The following is an 8,421-nucleotide window of genomic DNA, read 5'->3' as shown; positions in this document are numbered from 1 at the left end:
ACTCCTATGCTCCTCCCTTCCCCGCTTCCCCCTCCTCCCTCTTCCTCCTCCTCTTCTTTCTCTTCCTCCTCTTTGTTACTCTTTTTTTATGAAACACTGCCACACTTACTGGCTGTGGCTCTCTCTTGGGCCGTTTGGGTTTTTTCCGTGGTGGCAGGCCTAATGTTTTTCTGTTCCTTACCCGTCCCTGCCCCAGCACAGCCCATCCTGACCCTGTTCCTCTGTGGCTGTCAGTCTCTGCCCCTCCCTTTGTCCCAGCAATCGCTGTCAGAGGTTGGGATTCTGAGCCAGAGCTGCACTGGGGGCACCAGGCCGGCCTCCTGGAGGCTTCTGTCAGAGGGAGAGCAGCTCCCCACTTTAATCCCAGGGTGATCTAACTGTGGCTCCTTTGACCTCCTCTGCCTTTGATCTCTATCTCCCTTTGAACCATCTTGTTGAAGCAGCCCATTGACTTCAGATGTTCTCATACACCCCAGGCAGCTGGAAGGGGCCTGGGAGCAGCAGGCCAGGAGCCAGGCTGGTACCCTAGAGACCACATAACTAGCTCCTACTGGGCCAAGCCAGAGGCTGCCAGTAACACGATTGCTGGGTCACGTGGGGAGGAGGATCATCATCGGGGACTTGAGCCCATACTTCTAGCTCCCACCCAGCTTGCAGTGATTCCCCGGTGCCAGGGACAGATCTTATTTTCTCCTGTGGACATTCTGTTCTCTTCGCTTGCAGGGATGATCCTGAGTCTGGGGCTGGATGTAGGAATGTGGAAGAAATGGATGCTCCAGGAACATCCTGGCACATGGCAAATGCTCAAAACCATTCTGCTTCTTCCTCATCTTCCTCACCTCTCTCCATGGCTCACTGAAGACCAGGCTCAAAGGGCATCCCTGTGATGACGGGGGGGGGGGGGCTGTAGTACTGTGATAGCTTAATAGTCAAGCTGCATGCAGGGTTTGATGACACACTCTCCTTGCTGTTGGCCTGCCCAACCCCAGTAAGCGAACGTGAGGCTGTCCCTGCATGCTGTACCTTCTGACAGCTCAGATATCCAAGCTCAGTCATTCAGGAAGGACCAGGACAATACTAAGAACAGGCACAGAAATGAGATGAGCTAGGAAGCTATCCTCTCAGTCCATGCCTTAACTTCTGTGGAACTTCGCCTCAGACCAACCATGCATGTTTCACACGGGAAACAAGGTGAGCTAAGAGGTCCCAGGCAAGAGGTCACACCTACTCAAGGCCAGACCTGAGGTTCTGTCTGGTTGCCTGACTTCCAGGCTAGGCCACTGTATGCACACCAGGAGATTCCACACATAGTCCTCAAATAGCTTTCCTCTGAGGGTCTGAGACATTTCCCCTTGTCCAGTGTCTGAAAGGAGGAGGTAAACTTTGCTCAGCTTTCTCCAAAGTAGTAGAACGGTTCTGACTCATGGTGGCGCAACCCTGATCCTTATAAGGGCAACCGGGGCCAAGGGACTATTGTTATCAGACAAGCTGGAGAGAGGGCAAGCTGGACAGGGCTCTGCTGCTGCGGCTGACAGTCAGGGCTCACTGTCAGGGCTCCTTGCTGGGTGGAGAAGTGGAGCCTTGACCTTCACTGCCAGCCTGACTCTTCCGGAGGCTTTCCCCAATACTGATGGCAGGAGTCAGGCCACAAGATTGATGGTGCTGGGGTGTGGACAAGCATAAAGGACTTTTAAAGCTCCCAGAAGCTCTGATGTTTGGCAAACACGGAGGTCAGTTCTGGGATGTCCAACATCTGGGATGTGATAACATTTGGAGCACTGTGACACGGGAAGTACTGTCTATGCATGGCACACAGCAGGGCTAAGAAGGGCTGCAGATACTAGTCCTTTCTTTATCTTTTAATGGCATGGATGAGCGATTGATCATTTGATTGATGATTGATTGATTGAGAGCATGCACAACCTCTGGCTTGCACATCAAGGTCACAGGACAATTTGTAGGAGTTGGTTTCTCCCTTCACTCTATGGGTGCCAGGTACTTAGTGGCAAGTACCATTAAACACTGAGCAATCTTGCCCACCCACTTTAGGCAGAGGACTAAGAGGGTAAATGACTTACATAGCATTCCCAAGTCCAAGGCCAGACCCAGCCGCCCCAGCACTGCCTATACCTCAAGATCTAAGACTGAAGAAGGGACACAGAGACTGGCATGTGGGGCTCTGAGTCTTGTTTGGTTGATGTGAGTTCTTGTTTTGTTTCCTTACCTGCTGCAAAAGGCTGGGTTCAGCTGGCTTGGCCTGGTTTGCAGCGGAAACAGGAAGGAACACAGCTGCTTCCCAGTCACTGAGCCCTGCCCGGTCTCCCCTCCCATCTCCTTCTTGCATGTAGGATGCACCTGGGTGAAGAGAGACCAGGTAGATCTCCCTTCTAAGAGCTCTGGGTAGCCATGTGATCTTGGGTGCAGAGAAGCCCTGGCTTCTCCACAGGGTTGTGGCAGGTAACCTCCTCTAGTGAAGCTAGAACTGGATATGTGTACCTAGGAATGGTGCATATAGGCAAGAGATCACCACCTTACATGAGCTGAGGGATGTCCCAGTATGTCCCCTTCACTGGCCTTCTAGGCATTGTCCCCTCTATTCTATGTGGCCTTCTAAGTCAGGAGATGTCTGGTGACCTATCACCTTGGCTTTCATGACACACTCTAGACCGTGCCCTGGACTACTCAATTCATCCTTGCGATGTGACCTGTGTCACCCAGCAGCAGGTGGAGAAACGGGCTAGGAGGAAAAGGCTACGCTGGAGCAGACCTGGACTGCTTTAGAAGGAGGGCAGCTGGCTGCCCTGAGGCCTTCTGGGCCACAGAACTTGGAGTGCTAGTTGAGTGACTATGGGAACCTAGAAATTGCCAGCTCAGGAGCAAGAAGGGTTGTGAGTCCAAGGACAATTTAATTCTCTACATCCTGGCCTTTCAGAAGGACCCAGGCCCTGGAGCCTGACACATCTGATCCCATGCAATGGATCTGACACCTCTCCTTACCCTCCCCAAACACGATGATGGTGACACGTGTAAGCTGGAGATAAGAACAGTTGCCTTGTGGAGTCATTTAAGGATTAAAGTCACAAATGTTAAAGCCAAGCAGCTGCTATTGTTATTTACAGCCTCGCTGAGGCCCTCCCACAAGCTCGCTCTCTCCCAACATCCCCACTGTGTGGGTCACACTCCAGGCTGGATGGAGTGCACACCAGGAGAGAGGCCGGGCAGAGACGGCAGACTTAGGTTCCAACTCGCCCTTTCACTGGCTGTAGGACCATAGGGAAGTCTCCTTAGCCCTTAGAGCTCATCTGTAAAACCAGAATGGGGAGTGGGAGAGGACTGAACATATTAACAGCTCACACTTGTCCTGCTTTTACTGAGGGAGAGGGGCAGACCCTGTGTAAAAATCCTTAAAGGCTTCAAAAGCTTCCTTCCTTCCTTCCTCTCTCCCTTCTTCCTCCTCCCCTCCCCTTCACTTTCCTCCCCATCCCTTCTCTTCCCTTCCTTTCCCTTTTCTTCTTCCGAATGGAGAGACTCAAACCCAGGATCATACACACTAGGCAAGTGCTCTAGCCCTGAGATACATCCTAAATCCCTTTCACAAGCTTCCTGTGAGGGACACTCTCTACTACATCTTAAAGTGGTCCCTTCCGTACATGAGGAACCTGAGACTGGGAGCTTCAGCGTGACCAAAGGTCTGCTGGCTCTAGAAGAGCTGAGTTTTTAACCTGAGTGTAGATGGGTGCTGCTTCACAGGGACAGGGCCTGAGCACCACCAAGAGATGACTACCGGGGAAGCCCAGGACAGCATCCTCAAATGAAATCACTTCCACAGTGCCTTCAGCCTGCCTTCGAAATGACCCCTCAATCTGAAGGGTATTTGCTGACTACAGGGTCTCCACAGAGCACATGCAAGACCAGAGATGCCAAGAGATCCTCTGGACTCAGCCCCCATCTGCAGCTCTCTCCCTCAGAGGTGTCAGGACACCACACTTCTGCAACTCCACCCTTCTGCAACTCCATTCTGCAATGGGCTGGGGCTCCACCCCTTTTCCAGATGTTTGCTGTGATGTGTTCTTGACTGACTGGGCTGGGCCTTTGATGCTGGCTTCAGAAGTGGTTAGCGTTGCAGAGATATTCTGCATGTCTGGAAGCTTCCAGGTTGGAACCCTTAACAACTGGTAGTCTAGGTTCTGATGCGAGCCAGGCAACCGTTCCTAAGGAATGTTCCAGAAGCTTTCTCTCTGGCCCTCCTCTTTCCTGGAACACAATGCGTGTGTTAAAGAGCCTGCAGTGTGGGATTCTTTCAGCTTCCGGGGCTCCCCTTCAGGCTCCTCTCCGGGTATTTTTAGGTGCATTTAATTTGGTGGAGCTGAGCACTTTTGATTTCACAATGATTAGTTAGAGCCTGAGCGCTCGCCTGTTTTTCTTCTGCCTGCCGCCTGTCTTCCCCAAGGGGACTGGGTGTTGTTTTGACTTTTATATGCTACAATAAAAACTTTCATTGTAGCAAAATGTTTGCTCGTCAAAATTAGCTTGGTTAATTCCAAAGAATTGTTTCATCTTGGCTCCACAGGCACCAGGGATCCTTTTTACAAGGCGAATTGGCCACCAGCCAGCTGTCTCCCTGCGTCCTCCGCAGCCTTCATCCTCATGGAATTTTACCTTTGAGGAGGGAAAGACCTGCCTCCCAAGGCTTTCCAAAATGTTCTTGGTCAAGTGCTTCAAGGCAGGATAGGGGTGGCTCACAAACTGTGTGTTTGGTTTTGTTGACCTTTTAAAAAAAAACACAGGCTTCAAAGAGAGCCCTGCACAGAGACACGTGGAGACAGGGCACGCATGGGCACACCAGATCCACACCCAGGGTTACATTTATGGGACACTTGACGTACCCCCAAACTTTTACAAGGGACTAGCAACCTCAGCTTGCTGAGAGCCTCCTCCATCAGTCAGGGAGGGAGGCAGCAGACGGCAAGCTGGTGGTTATTCCAAACCCCACAGTCCAACACCCTCCTGGCATCACTGCCCAAGCAAGCTCACATTAGTTTTCTGAGTCTGCTGATGCTGAAAAATTATCATGTGTGCCAATCCCGAGGGTGTGCGTCTTTGAGGGAAAGGCTGATGAACTAACTAGCGTGGATAACTGTGGACTCTGAAGACTGAATATATTACTTCCCCAAAGACAAAAATAAAAAGCCGCATTTGCTAGTGACTGAGCCGGAGAGCAGAGATGGTCTCTCCGGAGGGGCTCACTAGCTGAGAGGGTAGAAGGCGGGTGGGCCTTTGAGTCAGAAGATGAGTTCCAGAAGCCGGTACAGTGACATGGTTTTTTTTTTGTTTGTTGGTGGGTTGGTTGTTGCTGTTGGTTTTGTTGTGGTTATTGTTTGTTTGTTTGTTTGTTTGTTTGCTTGCTTTTGTCACCTCGACACAAGCCAGGGTTATCTGGAAAGAAAGAACTTCACCTGAGAAAATGGCTCCGTGAGACTGCCTGCAAGCCTGTGGGGCACGTTCTTATTAGTAGTTGATGTGGGAAAGCCCAACTCACTATGGGACCTCCCCTGGGCAGGCGATCCTGGTTTGCATAAGAAAGCAGGCTGAGAAAGCCACGAAGAGCAAGGCAATAAGCAGCACCCTCTACTGCCTCTGCTTCAGGGTCCTGCCTTGAGTTCCTGACTCGGCTTCCCTCAATTATAGACTGCCATCAGGGCTTGTACGCTAAATAAACCCTTTCCTCCCCGGGTGCTTTTGGTCACAGCAGTAGAAAGCTAAGACAGTTGGTGAGGAGCTCCCAAGGCTGCAGTGCCTCATGAGGATTCCACCTGCACCATTCAGCTCCTTGACCTGGGGGAACCCCCACTCTAGCTTTTGGGTTGTCTTCCTCCCTAGCTTCCACTAGCCCCCCCTGTTTTTGGCAATGCTGACCCTGTAAGGAGCAGCCAGGCCCTGAGTCTGGCAAAGCAGTTCTAAACAACTCAATCCAGTGTCTTGTCAGGCTTGGAGGCAAACCCCACCTTCATGAGCTGCTGAAGAAGTCAGAGACTGCTGTGAAAACCCTAGCCAGGGGTCCAGGGAGATGACCGCATGGTCTTCCTGCAGGAGAGAGGACCTACTATGGTTTGACTTGCAGAGCCCAGGTGAGTGTGCTCTTTCCTCATCGTTTACCAAGCACCTATGTCCCACACAGTCTGCTAAGTGCCTTGCATGCCTCAGTTCATTTGGTTCTCCCAGAACTTCAGCAAGGTGCAACCCCTTGGGAATTTTACATAAAACTCAAGCACAAGCATCTTTATCCTGTGCTCCCTGTCCCCTAAGAAGGCTGCAGTCAGGGCCCTTTGTCTCTGCCTACCTTCCTCACCTGTGTGTACCCTGCTTTGGGGGTTTTCCTGTCCCCTAAGCCCCCTGGTCAGATGTGAACAATCCCTGCTAGATTCACTGGCCCTGAGCCAAGAGCGCCATTTTTAGGAGCCTGGTTCAAGCTATGGCTGTAGTCCAGGCCAGAATGCACCATCGAGGCTGTTATGGACCCATCTGCCCTGGGATGGGAAAAGTGGCCTTCCTCTTTAGAGGAGAACATGGTTCTCCTGGTCACTTCTCCTCTAAAGCTCATTGCTGTTTCTCTCGTCCCCCAGTTTCTCCTAAATGGCCACAGTTAGGAGGAACCATGGAGCACTGTCCACTCCCTGCCAGGAATGGCTGCCATGGCACCAAGTCCATGGGTACAGAGCCATGACACATGGCAACAGCTGTTGCAGCTGCCTCCTGAGTCTCATCCCATACAGTGAGGCCCGGGTCAGCCTGACCTAAAGTGGAACAATAGACTTAGCCAAGAACATGCTAGCCAAGGGCATCCTGGCAGGTAGACAAGAGTCATTGCCCAGCGTGCTCTAGAGGCAGGAGGTAGGAATAGACAATGTGCAGGCCCTGGCTGGGCTCAGATCTCACCCCTCAACCTCCCATCTCTGCCCTGGCTTTACCCCTGTGACGTGGGAGCATGGTATTACAATCTGGAGGCCACAAAGATTAGACCCTTAGTGATAGACAGAAGGTGGCAGGCTCCTAAGGGTCCCTTTGCACTCCAGCAACACAGTGATTCTAAGAAGCAGAAGGGGTCTGTATCAGTCCATGGCACAAGTGCTGTGTCTCCTGAGGTCAGAGGTCACTTACCACTTCTCATTTGAGACACCCTTCAGAAGCAACCTCAAACTTGACTCCAAACCCTTCCTGGGCCAGAGTAAAAGCATCCCTACTGAGCACCCCGAGAGCTGAGATTTGCTCATTCGAGCACCTCCTTGGAGGACATAGGTATACAGGAGATCCAAAGCTGAAGAGCAGGGCCTGAGTCACCTGCAGGACAAACCAGCGTCCAGGAGAAACTGAGATCTGGCTCAGGGAAGTTAGACTTGTGGTCAATCTCCAAGGTCAGTCAGAGTCCTTCATCCCTCCTTCATGCACCTGACTGTCCACAAGACCACCTTTTTATGGGGGTGGGGGGCAGAGTCTATATAGCCTAGACGGGCAAATTTACCATGTAGTCCACTATAACCTTGAAATTCTGGTCCTTATACCCTATCTCCTGAGTGCTGGGGTTACAGGTGTGAGCTACTGTTCACACAGCACCAGAGACCAAACCCAGGTTTTGGTGTATGAGCTCGACCAAATGAGCTGCACCCTCAGTCCATACAAGACTTATTTTTACCAAATTTCTTCCCAAGCCTATAATCCTGGGCAACAGAGCAAGAGAGACTGGGCTCCAGACAAACTCTGTCTCTGTGCCTCCCTACATTGCCAACACATACAGGTGGTGAATTCAGCGCTCTGCCCATCACGGGGTCACCCAGACCAGCAAGAAAACATGACTAGGGCCCATTGCCTGGACCACTATGGTCGTCAAAGAGGCAAACTGAGGAAGTTCAGTGGCTCTGGGCCATCAGTTGCTTTCCATACCACAGTGTTCAGGGTTGTCCAGATCCAAGGCAGAGCCTGGATCTCTGAGAAGATGCTATATCAGGTCCTACAGAAGGAGTCAGGGATTGCCTTGACCCAGGTACCATGCAGCTGCATGTTCTTCCAGGAAGTCCAGACAGGAGACAGAGCTGTGAGGTCAGGTGAGGCACCAGGAATGAAAGGTACTTTCGTGAAAAGAAAAAGACCTTAACTATCCGAGGTCCCCTCTCCCAGGCCTATGGAAACAGTTGCCTCCTTCCTATATCCCTGGCCTTTGATAGAAGTCTTCTTCTGATAGTGTGGACTGGTAGGCTCCATTTAGGTTAGGAAAGGCAGACTGTGCCTCTGCCAAGTAGAGCTACTCCAGGTCTGGAGAAAGCAACAGACCCTCAGCTCTACACCAGGAGAAAGAAGGAATCTATTACAGCAGTGTGGCCTCAGAGGTCTGTGGGGGCAGTACTTTAGAGGTATCTTCAGAGCAGT

This window comes from Rattus norvegicus, chromosome 8 (genome assembly GCF_021556685.1).
Source record: "Rattus norvegicus strain SHRSP/BbbUtx chromosome 8, alternate assembly SHRSP_T2T, whole genome shotgun sequence".
In the NCBI taxonomy this organism is placed as follows: Eukaryota; Metazoa; Chordata; class Mammalia; order Rodentia; family Muridae; genus Rattus; species Rattus norvegicus.
The sequence above is the reverse complement of the archived record's forward strand: the minus strand, read 5'-3'. Positions refer to the sequence as shown.